The sequence below is a fragment of the Scyliorhinus torazame genome, chromosome 1, assembly GCF_047496885.1.
Source record: "Scyliorhinus torazame isolate Kashiwa2021f chromosome 1, sScyTor2.1, whole genome shotgun sequence".
In the NCBI taxonomy this organism is placed as follows: domain Eukaryota; kingdom Metazoa; phylum Chordata; class Chondrichthyes; order Carcharhiniformes; family Scyliorhinidae; genus Scyliorhinus; species Scyliorhinus torazame.
In genome coordinates, this window is record NC_092707.1 from 140,309,917 (window position 1) to 140,329,464 (window position 19,548).

Here is a 19,548-nt window from a genome sequence, read left to right on the forward strand (position 1 = left end):
TCCATCATTAACGTAAACGTCACCGAATTGTGGTCACTGTACCCAAAGTGCTCTCCTACCTCCAAATCCAACACCTGGTCTGGTTCATTACCCAAAACCAAATCCAACGTGGCCTCGCCTCTTGTTGGCCTGTCAACATATTGTTTCAGGAAACCCTCCTGCACACACTGTACAAAAAACGACCCATCTATTGTACTCGAACTATATCTTTTCCAGTCAATATTTGGAAAGTTAAAGTCTCCCATAATAACTACCCTGTTACTTTCGCTCATATCCAGAATCATCTTCGCCATCCTTTCCTCTCCATCCCTAGAACTATTAGGAGGCCTATAAAAAACTCCCAACAGGGTGACCTCTCCTTTCCTGTTTCTAACTTCAGCCAATACTACCTCGGAAGAAGAGTCCCCATCTAGCATCCTCTCCGCCACCGTAATACTGCTCTTGACTAGCAGCGCCACACCTCCCCCTCTTTTGCCTCCTTCTCTGAGCTTACTAAAACACCTAAACCCCGGAACCTGCAACATCCATTCCTGTCCCTGCTCTATCCATGTCTCCGAAATGGCCACAACATCGAAGTCCCAGGTACCAACCCACGCTGCCAGTTCCCCTACCTTGTTTCGTATACTCCTGGCATTGAAGTAGACACACTTCAAACCACCTACCTGAACGCTGGCCCCCTCCTGCGACGTCAAATCTGTGCTCCTGACCTCTATACTCTCATTCTCCCTTACCCTAAAACTACAATCCAGGTTCCCATGCCCCTGCTGCATTAGTTTAAACCCCCCCAAAGAGCACTAACAAATCTCCCCCCCAGGATATTTGTGCCCCTCAGGTTCAGATGTAGACCATCCTGTCTGTAGAGGTCCCACCTTCCCCAGAAAGAGCCCCAGTTATCCAAAAATCTGAAACCCTCCCGCCTGCACCATCCCTGTAGCCACGTGTTTAAATGCTCTCTCTCCCTATTCCTCATCTCACTATCACGTGGCACGGGCAACAACCCAGAGATAACAACTCTGTTTGTTCTAGTTCTGAGCTTCCATCCTAGCTCCCTGAAAGCCTGCCTGACATCCTTGTCCCCTTTCCTACCTATGTCGTTGGTGCCAATGTGGACCACGACTTGGGGCTGCTCCCCCTCCCCCTAAGGACCCGGAAAACACGATCCGAGACATCACGTACCCTTGCACCTGGGAGGCAACATACCAAACGTGAGTCTCTCACGCTCCCACAAAATCTCCTATCTGTGCCCCTGACTATAGAGTCCCCAATTACTAATGCTCTGCTCCTCTCCCCCCTTCCCTTCTGAGCAACAGGGACAGACTCCGTGCCAGAGGCCCGTACCCCATGGCTTACCCCTGGTAAGTCGTCCCCCCCACAAGTATCCAAAGCGGTATACTTGTTTCTCAGGGGAACGACCGCAGGGGATCCCTGCACTGACTGTTTTTTCCCAGTCCCTCTTACAGTTACCCACCTATCTCCAATCTTTGGTGTAACTAATTCCCTGAAGCTGCTATCTATGACCCCTTCTGCCTCCCGAATGATCCGAAGTTCTTCCAACTCCAGCTCCAGTTCCCTAACTCGGTCTTGGAGGAGCTGGAGATGGCAGCACTTCCTGCAGGTAAAATCAGCAGGGACACTAACTGCATCCCTCACCTCAAACATCCTGCAGGAGGAACATTGCACTCCCTTCCCTGCCATGCCTCCAACTTTCTACCAAGATCTGGCTAACAACTAAATTAAATTTTTATAAAAAATAATAATAATATAATAAAAATATGGTACTTACCTCAGACCAATGGGTTTTATTATTAGGTTAGAGGAGGAGGGCGGGTGGGAGACACTACACGTGTAGTGTCTCGGGTTTCCTCTCCACCAGAATTTATTGGTGAGGGTCTTCCCAGACGTCCGCGGGTCGACTTCCTGATCCCGCCTAAAAAACTAATTTAAAAAAAGAAAAAGAAAAATTCTCAGCTCCTGCTGAAATTGACTAACCAGCCAGCTCCACTCCCGCCGAAATCGACTGGCCTGCCCCTGCAAAGAGAAGTGCTTTTAAAGGTTGACTTACCTCCCAGCAACCTCCTTCCGCAATGCTCCCGCTGAAATTGACTAACCAGCTGCTCTCACGCCGCCGAAATCGTCTTTTACCATTGTCTGTTGGGTTTTTTGTGTTTTCCTCGCAGTATTGTTTGTACTTGTCCAGGACTGTCTGGAAGTCTCTCTTTTCTTGCCCTCTGGAGTACTTGAAGGTTTTGAAAATTTGTTCTGCATTTGCACCCGCAATTGTGAGCAGAAGCTCTGTCTTTTCAGCATCGGCCACGTCTTGTAGGTTGGCTGCTACCAGGAAGATCTCAAGCCTTTGCCTGAATGCGCGCCAGTTTGCACTGAGATTGCCGTGGCACCTGAGCTGCTGTGGAACCAGAATCTCGATCATCTTGCCTAGGTGCTGTTGCTGGTTGTCACAAATTTGTTGAGTTGAGCTATAGGGATTCAGCAGGTCACTCCTTGGTACCATGTTTTGTTATGCTCTTGATGGAGCATAAGCTGCTTCCTTGATGTGCACTCTGACAAAGGAAGGTTCAGACTTGGAGATAGCTTTAACACGTTTATTAAACTGTTAACGATTCTCCTACTTGGATTCGACTCTCCTGTTAATCCTGCTATAGCTACTCAGACTGACGAACCAGTCTGCTACAATCCACGTGGTGGGTGTGATGTGTTTCAATCAACCCTGTCTGTACTCACTCAGTGTCTCCACTGGAAAGAGGGAGATCATGTATGCTGTGTCCTTTTATATGGGTAGCCCCCTTGTGGTAGTGTCACCTCTGTGTGTGTCTTGACTGCCCATTGGTCGTGTCCTATCTTACCGACCTCTTGGTTGAATGTCTGTGTGTCATGATGTCTCTGGTGCTCCATCTAGTGTTTATCTAGTCTTAGTGTATTTGCATTAACCCCCTGTGTATTTATTGTGATGCATATCACCACACCCACCACCTTCTGTCACAGGAGGTGCGCACACTGGTGCACCCGCTAACAAGGTGAGCCAAACAAACAACCTCCTGACATGGTGAATCAAACTGCAGGGATTGTACAGTAACTGTGTGTGTGTCCATGTGACGGGATCTGCAATGGATTCTGCTGCATTATTTAATGATTCACCACAATGTTGACCTACATGCTAGTGCCCTGAACGCCCCGAGATAAGAAAGAAAATAATAACAGTGAGACAAAAACTGAAATATTGCAGCAGGTCACCTCCGAGGGTCGGGTCAGTATCAACCATTTTCTTTGGCATCTTGACAAATTGAATGCTTATTCCATTCTTTGAGCTGGTTCACAGAACTCGTTCTGAGAGTTTAATAATACTTGCACAAAGCTTCGTGGACTACAGAGAGTAAACAACATTATCATACATTTTTCTGTCATTTAATGCTGTGCCCTTTAATGTCTAATGTTGCTCAACATACTGCAGAACAATTGAACTAAATAACTGCAGTGCATAAAGTAGCATTCAGTATCCCCAGATGGTCTGTGCTCCTCATGCTGTGGTCAATAATAGCTTTCAACAGAACAATTCAAGCCAGTTAAGCATGGTTGATTCACTTACTTGCAGATAACAAAAAGAAATAGTAGGAATGAAGATTTGTGCCGCTTTAAGGACAAGTGAAGCATTGCCACTCATTCAGATTTTAATCCACCTTAATGGAACAGGCTGTCTAACTTGTGCAGTAATTATACAATGTTTTACAGTTCCTTGGAAATGTTCAATTAATTAAATAAGGCAATTTTTCCGGAATTCATCAATCTTTCATTATTGCATTGTAAAAAAATCTTTCACTGTTGAATTTTCCCAGCAAATTCATGTGTCAGAATTGTGTGGAGTTAATGTGGCATTTTGCAAATATGCAGACAAGTATTCTACACTTAGAAAATGAAAAATTCATAATGTTACAAAGCAGTCATTATGAGGTAAAATTACAAACTCAGAGTATTGAAGAAACTCTAATGGCAACCATTCTGATCAACGATCTTCAATTTCAAGCAATAATTGAACAAGGGTGAGGACTTCCATTATTTCAGGATTCTGCATTTTCAAATATCAACAACATCAGGGGCGTCATTCTCCGACCCCCCGCCGGGTCGGAGAATGGCCGTTGGCCGCCGTGAATCCCGCCCCCGCCCCCGCCGAAGTCTCCGCTCCCGGAGATTGGGCGGGGGCGGGAATCCGGCCGCGCCGGTTGGCGGGACCCCCCGCTGGATTCTCCGGCCCAGATGGGCCGAAGTCCCGCCCAGGGATTGCCTGTCCCGCCGACGTAAATCAAACCTGGTATTTACCGGCGGGACCAGGCGGCGTGGGCGGGCTCCGGGGTCCTGGGGGGGGGGCGCGGGGCGATCTGACCTCGGGGGGTGCCCCCACGGTGGCCTGGCCCGCGATCGGGGCCCACCGATCCGCGGGCGGGCCTGTGCCGTGGGGGCACTCTTTCCCTTCCGCCTCCGCTACGGCCTCCACCATGGCGGAGGCGGAAGAGACTCTCCCCACTGCGCATGCGCGGGAAACTGACAGCGGCCGCTGACGCTCCCGCGCATGCGCTGGGAAACTGACAGCGGCCGCTGACGCTCCCGCGCATGCGCCGCATTTCCGCGCCAGCTGGCGGGGCAACAAACGCCATTTCCGCCAGCTGGCGGGGCGGTAATCCCTCCGGCGTCGGCCTAGCCCCTCAATGTTGGGGCTAGGCCGCCAAAGATGCGGAGACTTCCGCACCTTTTTGCCGGCGCGATGCCCGTCTGATTGGCGCCGGCTTTGGCGCCAGTCGGCGGGCATCCCGCCGTTGGGGGAGAATTTCGCCCCAGAACAGAAGGATGTCATTTCGCCCTCTGATCCTGTTCTGCTCCTTCAATGGAATCTTAGCTGATCTGTTTCTCAACACTATCCACCTGCCTTGGGTCCATTGTCTTTTATACGTTTGGTTAGCAAAAAAAATCTAATCAATCTCGAATTAAAATGAATTGAGCGAGCAACTACTGCTTTTAGTGTGAGTGGTGTCCACAATTTTAGGCAGAGCCCTTTCTGTGAAGAAGGTTGTCCTGAATTCTCTTCTGAAAATACGCACTGGTGCAAATCAGATCTGCTTTGATCCCGATCAGCTCGCCAACCAGCAAGTTGCAAATGAAACGATAATTTGAAGCACAGAAAGGTCTCCACACACTGCACGTGTTTAGCACTGCGTATCCCCTGACAATATACGACCAAGGTAAAAGCAATAGCAACTCAGCAGTACATCCAAGATAGGTGGGGAAAAGTAACAAATCCTGAAAGAGTGGAGGAACAGATTCAATAAATAACTTTCAAAGAGAATTGGATAAATACTTGAAGGGGAAAAGTAATTGCAGGTTTAGGGGGTACAGAATGGAGCAGAGCAATGGAGCATTTGTGTAGTAATCCAGGAGACATGAAGGTATAGGTTTAGGTAAATTTATTATAACTCAAATGAAAAGCCACACCCGTGACCAACAACACTAGTGTCCCAGTCTGGGACTAACGGGACTAAACAGTCCGGGCCTGGGACGATATTTAAAAGGCTCAATAACGAGTCCCAGCTGGGAGAGCCTCCGCCCGTTACCATCGGAATTTGTGCTCCATGGGCCCCATGAGGAGATCAATGAGTGATCCTTCATTGTGAGGGTTATCACAAATTGGGAAGAATTTTCAAAGATATGGCACAGGCACAATTAAGCAATGGCCTCCTGATTGGCTGTATCATTGTATATAAAGGATGGAGATACTTTGTGCAGTTGCAACAACTGCAGACTCTCTTAAATCATTTTCGTAGAGATGAGAAACAGCCTTCAGACATCTCATCTCCCCCCCCCCCCCCCCCACCCCACTCCACGCACCTCTTACTGTTATGAGCTCAATGAGTACAGTGCTTCTGATACTCTGGGCACAATTCTCTGGCCCCGTTGCGCTTTCGCTCAAGAATAATGAGGCCGGTGAATAGCGAAAGAGGCCTAAAATGAAATCTGCGCCAGGGGCAAGTTTGCGATGCAACCGGCCCGCTCCCATAGGTGAAATTGGGATCTCGCCATAGCGTGGCGAGAAACCAATTCTCACCACTTAAGCCTCATTTCCATGTAATTAATCAGAGCCACCACATATTCAACAGCCTCCCGTCATTCAGCGGCCTCCCCAACAAATAGTCACGCTGGCGCCGATTAGTAATCCTTTTGAAAAATGTGAACCTGGCGGAAGGGCTTCTGTGGGGAGGTGAGTAGCCATCTTTGCTCACAGGCAAAGAGCCCGGGGGTGCTGGGCTTGCCACCCCAGTGCTTGATGGGGTGCGGGAGACCCTCTGCAGGGGTGGGCCACCATGGGGTTTCAGGGGTGCCTGGGGAGATGGGCAAAGGGTCCTGCCATCAGCCCGCATTGCAGAAGGAAGGGACTGAGGCATCATAATGGTTGTGCGAAAAGGTGTTTCATGTGTTGTATAAACCTCACTCCTGATGGTGCCACCCCCACCCCCGCAATCCCCATCCCCCTCCACACTCCATACCTACCCCCAGCTCCACCCCCACCCCCTCCCCCTCCCCCAGTGCCCTCAGTGATCCTCAGTCCTCAATGTGCTTGGCCCTCCTACATCTATCGTTAAGGGCGCGATTCTCCCAGCACTGCACCGGGCCGGAGAATCGCCACAACTGCGCCACGCCGCCCCGACGCCGGCGCGCGATTCTCCGTGGTGCGTGCGGAGATTCGGCGCCATTTGCGCCGGCGCATTTGGCGCGACGCGCCGGTCGCAGGCTGCTGTATGAGGCCGGGCTGCCGATTCTCTGGCCCGGATGGGCCGAGCGGCCGCGCAGAAAAAGCAGAGTCCCGCCGGCGCCAATCACACCTGGTCGCTGCCGGCGGGAACTCTGCGCGAAGGGTTGGGGGGGCGGCCTGTGGGGAGGGGAGGGGGGCTCCGTCCCGGGGTGAGGGGCCTCCGATGGGGTCTGGCCTGCGATCGGGGCAGGAACGTTTAGCATGGTTAGAATCATTTACATCCTGTTTGCAGTAGTAGGGTGGTGAGATGGCACCAATCTCAGGCTGTACGCATTGACCTTACAGGGAAGGTCTGCACACTGCTCTCGTTCAACCTGAAAAAGGTTCAACCTGAGCTTAATTGAAATCGGCTGCTACTGAAGTGAAACCTTCAGCAATGAGGGCACGGTGCAATTATGATGCCCAATCAACTCACCTCTGCTTTTTAAACAGGTTGATCGAGCAAAGATAAACATCAGCACAAATAAACACTGTAGCCTTCCTGGATGAGCTCGCTTACTACGCTGTGACTTTAATTACAGGGTTCGAGCAAAGACATGAATGGGTCCTTCCAGCACAAATCAGAGCTAAACAAAACAACAAACATCATTACTTCTTGGAGACCAAGCAAATGGAAAGACAGGGGGCGCAATTCTCCGCTCCCGCGCCGGTAGGGTGAATCGCATGGGTCGCCAAATTTTCCCGCGACACTGGTCCGACGCCCTCCCGCGATTCTCCCAAGCGGCGAGAATGGCCCCGTCGAGTTCCGCGCGGCGCAGGCCGGAGAATCGCCGAGACACCCAAAATGGCGATTCTCTGGCACCCCTGCTATTCTCAGGCCTGGATGGGCCGAGCGGCCAGCCCAAAACAGCGGGTTCCCCCCCGGTGCCGTCCACACCTGGTCGCTGCCGGCGGTAACAGCGTGGGAACGCTTGGGGAGTGGCCTGCGGGGGGGGGGGGGGGGGAGAGGGGATCCTGCACCGGGGGGGCCTCAAATGGGGTCTGGCCCGCGAACGGTGCCCACCAATCGTCGGGCCGGCCTCTCTGAAGGAGGACCTCCTTTCTTCTGCAGCCCCGCAAGATCCGTCAGAGATCTTCTTGCGGGGCGGCCCCGGAGAGGACGGCAACAACGCATGCCGCGCCAAGGCCTGGCGGTGTAAATGACGCGGCGCCGCTCCTAGCCCATTTTCGGGCCCTGAATCGGGCAGGATAAGGGCCGTTTCGCGCCGTCGTGAACCTCGACGGCGTTCATGACGGCGCGAACACTCTGCCTCCATTACGGAGAATCCCACCCAGGAATTCCAGCGATTGGAGAGTAGAAGGGGCTTTAATACTCCAAGCGTCTTTAGTGCTGGAGTGTGAATTTATTACTTTTGTCACAGTGACCGTGAAAAATTCTACCAGCAAGTGGAGTCCATGTGTTTAATGTGATAAATTTCACATTAAGCTTTTATCACTTTAGAATAAATGAATTGCTGCTCAGTTACTAATCAGTGCTGTATATGTAGAATATCATGGCGGTAAACCAAGGGATGCGAATAAACTCTTTAAATAATGACAGTAATATTGCTCATTGCCACCAAAGTTTGGGGTTGTTGTATTGGTGGAACGGTCATCCACAGAAAGGAATTCCACTCAGATACCCCTGTTATCAGTGTCATTCACCAGCTCCAAAATGACAGCAATGCACCCACTTCTCTGCCCACAGAAAGAAGTTGCAAGTGACGTCAATGCTCCCCCCCCCCCCTCATCCATGAGGCTCACATTCAGGAACACCAAATGCCTAGCAACACTTTAAAAAAACTTAACAGCGAGAGAGAGAGAGAAATGACAAGCAGCTCAAAGAATCACTTTCGATCAGGTAAAAATGGAAAGAGTTGACAGCAGCAAACTTAGGGCTGTGTGGGATAATCACCGCATTCCTGACAGAAGCAGCGTCACCTACTGTGCGGAAGTCGTGGTGAGAATTTCAAAAATAAACGAGCAAGTTGTTTTGAGTCCTGTCACCTAAATTACACTCCCAGAACTCCCTGGGAAAGGAATTCTTGGCTGATGGAAGCTTCGTTTCAGTGGAATAACTTCAGTATTTTCTTTTTATTCGGATTTTGCCGTCCACCTCTTTCGATGGGAAGTGACCCTGTTGAAACATTTGTGCATTAACAGGGTAGCAAAGCGTCCTGTTTAATTGTGACCTTGTTCGACTGAATGAAGTTGCTTGTCACCATAACTTGCTTCAGTTCTGTGTAACTAACTCTGGTGGATCCGATCTCAGTCCTGCCTGACCTTTCAGTTGGTTAAGATATATCTCTGTGGTGGCACGGTAGCACAATGCCAGGGACTTGGGTTTGATTTCCGGCTTGGGTCACTGTATGTGCGGAATCTGCACGTTCTCCCCGTGTCTGCGTTGGTTTCCGCCGGGTGCTCCGGTTTCCTCCCACAAGTCCCGAAAGCAGTACTTGTCAGGTAAATTGGACATTCTGAATTCTCCCTCAGTGTATCCAAGCAGGCGCCGAAGTGTGGAGACCAGAGGATTTTCACTGAACTTCTTTGCAGTGTTAATGTGACATGGGCGGCACAGTAGCATAGTGGTTAGCACAATTGCTTCACAGCTCCAGGGTCCCAGGTTCGATTCCCGGCTTGGGTCACTGTCTGTGTGGAGTCTGCACGTTCTCCCTGTGTCTGCGTGGGTTTCATTCCTCCGGGTGCTCCGGATTCCTTCCACAGCCCAAAGATGTGCAGGTTAGGTGGATTGGCCATGATAAATTGCCCTTAGTGTCCAAAAAGGGTAGAGTTACTGGGTTACGGGGATAGGGTGGAGTAGTGGGCTTAGGTCGGCTGCCCTTTCCAAGGGCCGGTGCAGACTCGATGGGCCGAATGGCCTCCTTCTGCACTGTAAATTCAATGATTCTATGACTTGTAACACTAATAAAGATTATTATTATATGATTGTCAGCGACGAAGCAGACCTTGAAGAAAGCTTCCCACAAAACTGCAGTCTCTATTATGTGACTTTCCCCTTTAGTGATGTCAATTTGAATCTGGCGCCAAGTCAAGGGAGTCTTCTGACATCCAGCAACAGTGATGGAAGAAGCAGGGAGAGGTTGATCTTCACCCTAACAGGATCTGCCTTCGGGCAATCAACGAGGCAAAGGCTACAACATCTACCTCCCCGCCCGTTTCCAATCCCGGCTGGTCCGACACCCCGAATATGGCCTCCCGAGGGGAGAAAATGTATATTCTTAGCGTTAATTATGAACATTGCCCTCCATTTAAAACCCCAATGACTCCTCATTTCACAATTTTTACTACGGTTTTTAACTTAAGGACTAATAGTCTATAAGGGCAAGTTCTCAATAGTTCAGCGATTTCTAATTGATTGCAGTGAGCACCACAGAGAAGCATGGAATCACTGATAGCAACTTCTGGATTTCCACATTTAACTGAACAAGTGTGGATTCCAGAAATTGCCATTAACTTCAGAGGTGTGATGATGATGAACATTGATGATTTCACCATCACTACTACCTCAAAATTGGGCTATGGAATACACAGCAAAAAAAAGGGCCATTTGGCCCATTTCGTCTACACTGCCATTTACGTTCCGTGGCAGCCTCCACCCACCCGACTACATCTAGCCATATCCCTCCATTCCTTGCTCCCTTGTGTGTATCTACCTTCCCCTTGAATAGAGGTTACATTTCAATATCAGCAGTGAGCACAATCTACTCTTCAGAAGCTTTGGAGATAAAACCTACACAAGTTGGGCCAGGTGCAGCCAAGTTTACGCCATAGCAGAGAGGGACTGCTAACTTCATGCAACTTCACATCACTTGCCTGGATATGACAAGCTGTTAGATTAGTGTCTTTTCTCCCACATTGAAAATCCATAGATTCAAAAGAAATGCCAAGGTGGCTGGAACATGAGAGAGGCATGCCATTTGATTCCTGTGGTGGAGCATTTTCATTATTAAAAAAAAGCTTATGGTACTTCAGCTTAATTCCAATCATTTTATTTATTTTAAAATGCAATTTAAAGTGATGGATAGTCAGCACTTTTTACTTCCCGGCTTGCTGTTTGTAAGAATGCTTCCATGTGATTGGCTACTTGCCCTGCTTGTGACATCACCATTGCTGGATGCCTAGAGAGCACCTTGGCTTGGAACGTGATTCAAACTCAGGTCGCAAAAGGAGAGTATCACGTCATAGAAGCTGCTAGATTTTTGTGGGAAGCCTTCTTCAAGGTCAGCATTGAGTGCAGGCTGCTTTGCCACTAACAACCATATCCACAGAGTTACATCTTAATCAACTGAAAGATTATGCAGGACTGACATTGGATCCATCATAGTTAGTTACACAGTATTGAAGTAAGTGATGCTAACAAGCAACCTCCTTCATATAACAAGGTCACAATTTAGGGCAACTTTAATATTTTGTTTTTACCATTTCTATTTTAACAGCAACATAGAATCATACAGCACAGAACGAGGCCATTGAGCCCACCATTCGCATACTGGCTCTTTGAAAATGATAAGCAATTAGTCCCACTCCCCTGCACCTTCCCTGTGGATATGTAGATCTGTCCTTTGCAAGTATTTATCCAACTTCCTTTTGAGTGATATGGCTGAATCTGCTTCCACTACTTTTTCAGGCAGTACATTCTCTAAGACCATGGATCACTATTTTTTTTTAAAATCATGCCTCCCCCCCCCGTTTTTTTTCCTTATTTTCTTATATTTGTGTCCTCTGGGTTAGGTACCCTGCTGCCAGTGGAAACAATTTCCCCTCTGTTTTTGATCAAGACCGTACATAGTTTTGGATATCTCTATTCAATCTCCCCTGAGTGTTCTCAAGGAAGGCAATGCTAGCTTCTCAAACCTCTGCACTGAACTGAAGTTCCACATCCGTGGTGTCCCTTTAGATGACTCAGATCCCAGAAGTGAAAAGACAATATTCAAATCCAGTGTAACCCAGGCATTGAACCAATTTGGTCTACAGCGTTCACTGCCCCACTACATTGGGGAGACTAAACGTAGACTGGGTTGACCACTTCGCGGAACACCTTCGCTCAAGTCGGTAAGCATAACCCCCGGCCCTCTTGTTGTGTGCCAATTTAACTCAGCACTTTGCCCTCATGCCCACATGCCTGTCCTTGACCTGCTGCAAAGCTCCAGTGAATCCTGGCGCAAGCTGGAGGAACAGAACCTCAGCTTCCGATTGGGCACATTGCAGCCCTCGGGACTCAACAATGAGTTCATCAACTTCAGACTGTAACCTTTCTCCTCCATCTTAAACCTCTTTTTTTTAATTATCCCATAATGTAATGCCTCAATGCAGCAACCCCCCCCCCCCCCTCCACCCTCTTCCCACGCCCGGCCATCTGTCTTTTGTTCTTAAAGTTGCTACATTTTATTGCAATCACTCCCAGCTGCAGTTTAATATCCAACGCATTCTCCCTCTCTTCAGTTCAAACCAAGAACCAAACCAACTGTAAACGTTAACTCTGTTTTTTCTCCCTTCAAATGCTGCCTGTTGAATTTTTCCACCTTTCTTTTCTGCCTTGCATTGAACCATACCGATAGGGAAACGCGGCTTCTCAAGGGAATCCGTCCCATTTCTTAACACATTTCTCCCAAGGGAGCAGGCCTTTAAAACCAGGCCAGCATATGAAACTATTCCCTTCTAAACATATGGCCTATATTGTAATTTCTATTGAAACTGAAATGAAAGGATGCGTAAAATGAATGAGTTAATAAATTATGTTTTTATTAGAATGTGTTGATCCCAAATGGTGTTTAACATTGGTATAAAGAAAGGGCAGCACGGTGGCGCAGTGGGTTAGCCCTGCTGCCTCACGGCACCGAAGTCCCAGGTTCAATCCCGGCTCTGGGTCACTGACCGTGTGGAATTTGCACATTCTCCCCATGTTTGCGTGGGTTTCGCCCCCACAATCCACGCTAAATTGCCCCATAATTGGAAAAAATGAATTGGGTACTCTAAATTTGAAAAAAAATATTGATGTGAAGATTGTAAACCACACAACTTTCTTCTCTTCAGTCCGGCTGAATGCTACATTCAAGTTCCCCCTTGTGGAGCAGCTTGTTAAAGCAGCGAACAGGTTGATATGCCCCGGGTTCCATCTCCCCCATCTGTGCTGTGCTGCCTAATCTCTTGGAAGTATGTTTAGATAATGAGAGCTGTGAGATCAAGCTCATTCACAACACAGCCGTGGTCTGAAAGATTGCCCAGACTCGCACAAGAAGAATGTCCCACCGTGGCAACGGACTGGAGAGCGAATGGTGCTCATTGGACAGCACCTCCGTGACCTGTACGACTGTACTTGGAAGAACAAGGGCAGCAGACGCATGTGAACACCACTACCTGCAGGTTCCCCTGCAAGACAATCACATCCTGACTTGAAATTTATGTTATACCACAGAATGATGCAGAGATGACACTTGTTTCTGTGTGTGTTAACAGCTTTTATTCACAGTTATATAAAATGTCGACTCCATTGTTTACAACTCTGCTTTCAGCTTCTCCTACAGCTTTGATAACCTTTCCCCGCCTGAGTCCGTTAACCAGATAAGCACAGTGACTTTCAATGATAAACAGATTTGCATAATCAAACATCGAATAATTGAACAGTAACAGAGCTATAATCACCGTTCCTTCACCATCGTTGGACCAAATTGCTGGAACCCCCTCTCTAAGAGCACTGTGGGTGTACCTACGCCCCATGGATTGCAACGTTTCAGCAGCAGCTCCCCACCACCTTCCCCAGGGAATTTAGAAATGAGCAATATATGCTGGCCTTGCCAGCAATGCCCACGTTTCAGAAAAACTGTTTATTAAAAAGCAAGCAGGGATTCAATACCATCATGGGTAAGAATTGTTTGTTCATTTTAGTGATTGTTGTAGGGGTTGAGAAATAATGTCCTGGTGTTAAAGCTCTATGTATGTCAAGACATTATCCTTTCAATCTGTCCCTGCTGTTAACATCATTCCTGCAGAAGCCTGGCCCTGCTGCTTTCGGGACACTACAGCCATCATTGACATGTTTGATACGCTGCTTTGCTTTCATAACCTCCATTTCTCCCCATACAGCCCCAATAGCAGAACCTGATGCTGTGCTTATTGCCACACATTCCTCAGCGCTGCAATAACACACAAAAGTTTTCCTTTTATTATTTCACGGGATGTGGGTTTCACTCGGTAGGCCAGCATTAATTGCTGCCCTGCAGGAGGTGGTGGTAAGTTGCTTTCTTGAACTGCTCTGCAGTCCCTGAGGTGTAGGTACACCGACAGTGCTGTTGGGAGGGAGTTACAGGATTTTGACTCAGCGGCAGCGAAGGAGCGGCAATTTATTTCCAAGTCAGGATGATAAGTGACTTGGAGGGGAACCTCAAGGTGGTGGGATTCCCATGTGTCTGCTGTACTTGTCCTGCTAGATGGTAATGGCCGTGGGTTTGGACGGAATCTCCTAAGAAACCTTGGTGAGTTGCTGCAGTGCATCACGTAGACACGACTGTTATTGTTTGTTAATGATGGAGGGAGTGAATGTGTAAGGTGGTGAATAGAGTGCTAATCAAGCAGGCTGCTTTGTTCTGGATGGTGTCGAGTTTCATGAGTGTTGATGCAGCTGCACTCATCCAAGCTAGTGGAGAGTATACTATCACACTCCTTACATGTGCCTTGTAGGTGGTGGACAGACCTTGGGAAGTCAGGAGGTGAGCTACTGGCTGCAGAATTCCCAGCCTCTGACCTGCTCGTGTAGCCACAATATTTATATGGCTTATCCAGTTCAGGTTCTGGTCAATGGTGACTGTAATGTTCTCTGTATGCACGGATAGTGATAGCTTTGTAAATGACCAAAACTGTTTATTAACCAACTAAAACACAAAAGGGTTTCTATGATGTCTACTAAGATTGCAGTTGGATACTATGGATAAATACAAATAACTATGATTAACTAGTGTTCATTACTATTGACTAAGGAGCTACGTCTGCAATCCACGCTCTGGCTCACATGTGTTTGTGTTCCAGTAACAGTCCTCCTGTCACTACGCCACCTGTGGTCAGATACCAGAATTATAATCTATACATACAGGCACTAATGTTTCTATTCAGTTTTGTTATTATACATACATAGATGATAATTCACATATCATCACATCCTCCTCTTTTTCAAAATGATTGTTAAATCATTGACATGCACATATAAACTAATTACAGATACAATAAATAAGTCAAATTGTATGCATGCAAATTTTAAATGTCAATCATTTTAAAAAGTCTGTATCAGGATTATACTCTTCACAGATATAATCGATCAAGTTTCTGACTGATTCTGCTGCTGAACCGCCTTTATCACCTGAAGTGGTCTTTTTCCTGTGCTTGTGGTATTGAAATAGAACATAGAACATACAGTGCAGAGGGAGGCCATTCGGTCCGTCGAGTCTGCTCCAACCCACTTAAGCCCTCATTTCCACCCTAACCCAATGACCCCTCCTAAATTTAGCATGGCCAATCCACCTAACCTGCACGTCTTTGGACTGTGGGAGGAAACCAGAGCACCCGGAGGAAACCCACGCAGACACGGAGAGAACGTGCAGACTCCGCAAGTAGTTACCCAGCGGGGAATCAAACCTGGGACCCTGGTGCTGTGAAGCCACAGTGCTAGTCACTTGTGCTGCCCTGTTGCTACCGTGCTGCCCCGAAATATGAAATATGTGTTCACGTTTCGTTTTCTTTGCTCTATTTCTGAAGAACCATTGACTTCTTGCTTCTTGGGAGATCTGTTGCTGAAGCATGAAGAACTCTTGTTTCTTTCTGTTTTCTCTATCAAGACAGGCTTGGTATCTATACGCACATTCATCTTTATTTTTCTTGAGCGTGAACTGGTCCAGTTGTGAGACCTGACTTGCTGAGGTTTCATTGAGTTTTCTTTTGAAAGATTCTGCTGGTCTTCCATTGAACCCTCTCACTGGTTTTGTTTTGAAATCGCTTTCTGGTTTTCCTTGAAAAACTCTCGCAGGTTTTCTTTTGAAACCGTTTGCTGGTATGTCAGAGGCTAGAAATCCTGTGGTGGTTAACTCACCTCTGATTTCCCAAGTCTGTCCACTGTCATGTGAGAATACCTTTAAGAAATGGATGTTTGAGCAATGTACCTTTAAGAAATGGAGCTGATCATATTACTGAAGTGATGTCGGAGGGTGGGGGAGATGAACTCACTTCTGCTTTTCTGAGTTTCAGTTTGAGAAGGCAGCTGGGAGTGTCTGTGTCTTTTGCTGTGAGCTGCAGGAAGAAACACAGAGCTGGTCTGTTGATTTCTGAAATCCAAAGACTATAAATATATTGAATGTAACCTCATGTCTGTTTTTGAAGGTTTGAAGTCTTTTGGATGTTTAAAGGAACAGTTTGAAGGATTATTTAGTGGTGTAGTCTTTTGGGGTTACCTTTGAAGTAATGGATGTTAAGATATTCAATGTTTGTTTTTAAAAGGTTAACTTGAGTTCATAGAATAAACATTGTTTTGATTTAAAAACCATTTGTCCATAATTGCTGTATCACACCTGGAGAGTACGCCGTGTGCTTCCCACACCACAATCTATTAAACGTTGTGGGTCGGTTGAACTCCATGAAATACTTTGGGGTTCTGTAAACCCGGACCCATAACAATTGGGGGCTCGAGGGGGATAAAAATCTATCTATTGGATTGGCTTAGTGAACTTAAAGACAGTGAGGGGTGAGCATATTGTGGTTGCTTTTCAGGTGTGGTATTTTAGTTTAAGTGGGGGGTGTGTTGTGGACAATGGCTCTTTCAGAGGGTCAGAAGTTTTTGGGGGTGGAGACTGTCACATGCAGTATCTTACGGACAGAGACTAAAAGCAGACTGTTAGATTTGGCAAAAACATTGCAGTTAACATTACCTGACAAAATGCGAAAAGATGAGGTAATTATGGCGGTGGCTAAGCATTTTAAGTTGCCTGAGATACAGTTTGATTCATTGGAAATGGCAAAAATTCAGTTGCAAATTAAACAAATGGAACATGAGAAAGAATTAAGGCAACTTGAATACGAAAGAGGTGGTGAGGAAAAAGAAAGAGAGAGAGAGGAAAAAGAAAGAGAGAGAAGAAAAAGAAAAAGAGAGAGAAGAAATGAGAAAAGAAAAAATAGACCTAGCAGAACAAAAAGAAAGAGAAAGGGAGATACAGATCTGGAAAAAAGATAAAGAGAGAGAGCTTGAACTTCAGAAAATGGCCATGAAACATGGCAGTCAGTTACAATTGGCAGATGTAAAGGGAAACGGACAGTTTGATGGTAGTGATGAGGATAGTGAGAAAGAGCGTCATAGTCGAAGACTTGGTGGGGATCTATTTAAATATGTCCAAGCATTGCCAAGGTTTGACGAGAAGGAGGTAGAAGCCTTTTTCATTTCATTTTAGAAGGTAGCTAAACAAATGAAATGGCCAAAGGACATGTGGGTATTACTGATTCAAACAAAGCTGGTAGGTAGAGCTAGTGAAGTCTTTGCATCACTGCCGGAGGAGGTATCTGGGACGTATGAGGAGGTGAAAACATCCATCTTAGGTGCATGTGAACTAGTGCCTGAAGCCTACAGACAAAGGTTTAGAAATTTAAGGAAAGAATTTGGTCAAACATACGTAGAGTTTGAAAGGATCAAAGAGAGTAATTTTGATAGGCGGTTAAGGGCTTTAAAAATAGATCAAACGTATGAAGCTCTCAGAGAAAATATAATTTTGGAGGAGTTTAAAAATTCAATTCCTGATGTAATGAGAACTCATGTGGAAGAGCAGACGGTTCAAACTGCGTGGTTAGCAGCAGAAATGGCAGATGATTATGAATTATTTCATAAATCAAAGCTTGGTTTCTGACATCACTTTCAGCCTGTGGGGGATAAAGACTCGGGACATGAGAAATACTCAAGTGGTAAAGGTAAAGGTGATCTGATGGGAGATAATGAAGAGAGTGTACCTCAGATTTAAAAAAAGATCCAGGAGGGCGGAAAAGAAATGAAAAGTTTCAAATGTTTTCACTGTAATAAACTATGCCATGTAAAGTCACAGTGTTGGTAGTTGAAGAAAAGCACTGGGAAGGCTGATGTGGTAAAACAGGATAAGACAGTGGGGTTTGATAGAGTGGTAAAGGAAAGCCCAAGGGAAGCGAAGGAGGTGCAAACGATTGTACAGCCTGTTCAAGAAGTAATTGATAAGAAGGTGCCAGATGTCTTTAAAGAATTTACTTGTGTGGGTAAAGTTTACTCATGTGTATCAGGAGGAGCAAGTAAAGAAGTCACAATTTTAAGAGATACGGGAGCTAGTCAATCTTTAATGGTAGGAGATGAGGAATTATGTAGTTTGGGAAGAATGTTGCCAGAAAAGGTGGTAATATGTGGAATTCAGGGTGAGAGGAGTAGTGTTCAATTATATAAGGTAAGGTTGGAAAGTCCAGTGAAGAGTGGTGACGTGGTAGTAGGAGTAATAGAGAAATATCTTGTCCAGGAATACAATTTATCTTGGGTAATAATATAGCTGGATCGCAAGTGGGAGTGATGCCTACTGTGGTTGATAAGCCAGTGGAAAATCAGACAACTGAAGTGTTGAAGGACGAAGGTCCTGGGGTTTTTCCGGATTGTGTAGTAACAAGGTCGCAAAGTCACAGGTTAAGACAAGAGGAGAAATCAAATAGTGAAGATGAAGTTGAAGTGTAATTATCAGAAACGATTTTTGATCAGATGGTTGAAAAAGAACAAGAACAGGTGGAGGATGAGGCGGATATTTTTAGTTCAGGAAAATTGGCGGAGTTACAACAGTAAGATGTAGAAATAAAACGGATGTATCAGAAAGCATACACGGAAGAGGAATCTGAGAGTATACCAGAGTGTTATTACCATAAAAGTGATGTCTTGATGAGAAAATGGAGACCTGTACATATGCAGGCGAATGAAAAGTGGGCAGAAGTTCATCAAGTAGCATTGCCGGTAGGGTATAGAAAGGAGTGACACATGAGGTACCAGTGGGAGGTCATTTGGGGATAAGGAAAACTCAAGCTAAAATCCAGAAACATTTTTATTGGCCTGGACTACACAAAGATGTAGTTACATTTTGTCAATCATGTCACACATGTCAAGTGATAGGGGAACCTCAAGCAGTGATAACATCAGCGCCTTAATACCCATTCCAGCATTTGAGGAACCTTTTACAAGGGTCCTAATTGATTGTGTAGGACTGCTTCCTAAAACAAAAAGTGGGAATCAATATCTTTTGACTATAATGGATGTGTCTACTAGGTTTCCAGAAGCCATTCCATTATGTAATATTACAGCTAAAAAGATTGTGGAGGAGTTACTTAAATTCTTTACTAGATATGGACTACCCACAAAAATTCAATCGGATCAAGGATAAAATTGTACCTCAAAGTTATTCAAAGAAGTTATGGATAGCTTAGGAATAAAACAATTTAAATCAACTGTGTATCATCCAGAATCGCAGGGAGAGTTAGAAAGGTGGCATCAGACATTAAAGACAATGTTGAGGGAGGTTTGTCAAGATTATCCAGAGGATTGGGGTAAAGGAATTCCATTTGTTCTGTTTGCAATTAGGGATGCACCTAATGAGTAAACCAAATTTAGTCCTTTTGAACTAATTTTTGATCATGAGGTAAGAGGACCACTTAAATTGATTAAAGAAAAATTGATGGGTGAGAAATCGGAAATTACACTATTAGATTACGTGTCA